This window comes from Sebastes fasciatus, chromosome 23 (assembly GCF_043250625.1).
Source record: "Sebastes fasciatus isolate fSebFas1 chromosome 23, fSebFas1.pri, whole genome shotgun sequence".
Lineage (NCBI taxonomy): Eukaryota > Metazoa > Chordata > Actinopteri > Perciformes > Sebastidae > Sebastes > Sebastes fasciatus.
Genome location: NC_133817.1, coordinates 22972311 through 22973117, shown reverse-complemented (window position 1 = coordinate 22973117; position 807 = coordinate 22972311). Strand labels below are relative to the sequence as shown.

At 46.6% G+C, this 807-nt stretch overlaps 1 long non-coding RNA gene across 1 annotated transcript; it reads right to left on the bottom strand.

The window, feature by feature from the left end:
* Positions 1 to 505, bottom strand: LOC141761570 (uncharacterized). The gene is made up of 2 exons (XR_012592598.1): positions 347 to 505; positions 1 to 251 (listed from the first exon to the last, which is right to left on the bottom strand). It is a non-coding gene; the product is annotated as an uncharacterized LOC141761570 (long non-coding RNA).
* Positions 506 to 807: the final 302 nt, after the last annotated feature.

The following is an 807-nucleotide window of genomic DNA, read 5'->3' as shown; positions in this document are numbered from 1 at the left end:
TCAAGTTAAGGTAAATTTATTAAATAACAAAAATGAGGAGTGGGTAGGGGGTTGGTCGAAGGAGCTCGGGGTGTCCAGTCCTGGAGAGTTGATCCTAGTGTGGACAGGCAGGGCACAAGGAGCGAATTCCCACTCTCCTCCAGAGTTAAGCACAGGGATGATTTGTGAGCTCAATAAAGCTACTAAGAAGGAGTAGCTGGAGAGTGGCAGGCAGGCAGGCAGAGCGAAGGCTGCAAGCAGACGTGGTGGATCTAGAACACAGGGAAAACAGGCAGGATTAGTCAAGGCGACAGGTAACACCAAAAAACAAGTTCAAAAAGTCAAGTTGGCCGGAGGACGACAATACCACGGAAGGTGACTGAACGATCTGGCAGATTGTGGAAGGAATCCCAGGGTTGATATACTGCAGAGGTTGAACATGATTGGAAGATCCTCATCAGGTGTGCCAGCCGCAACGCCCGAGAGGAGGAGGAGGAAGGAAGTCACGCCCAACTGTACCTCCACACACACAAAGACAGACGGGGAGACAACACAGGAGAGGAGTCTGATATACAACACATCTTGAGATAAAAAAGGTGTGATTAATCACGGTTATCTCTGACAGCCCTACTGTTTGGTTTCTACCAGTATTACTGGCCATGTGGTTATACATAAGAATTCAATCTGACACATTGATTAATTGATTGGATGTTATAGGTTATGTCCACTGGATGTGATCTACTTTTTTTTCTTGAAAACATGTTTAAACTGTGAGAACAGAGCACAGCCCTGTAAACAGGTTTCTGAGGGTGGATCTGTGAGCAGACA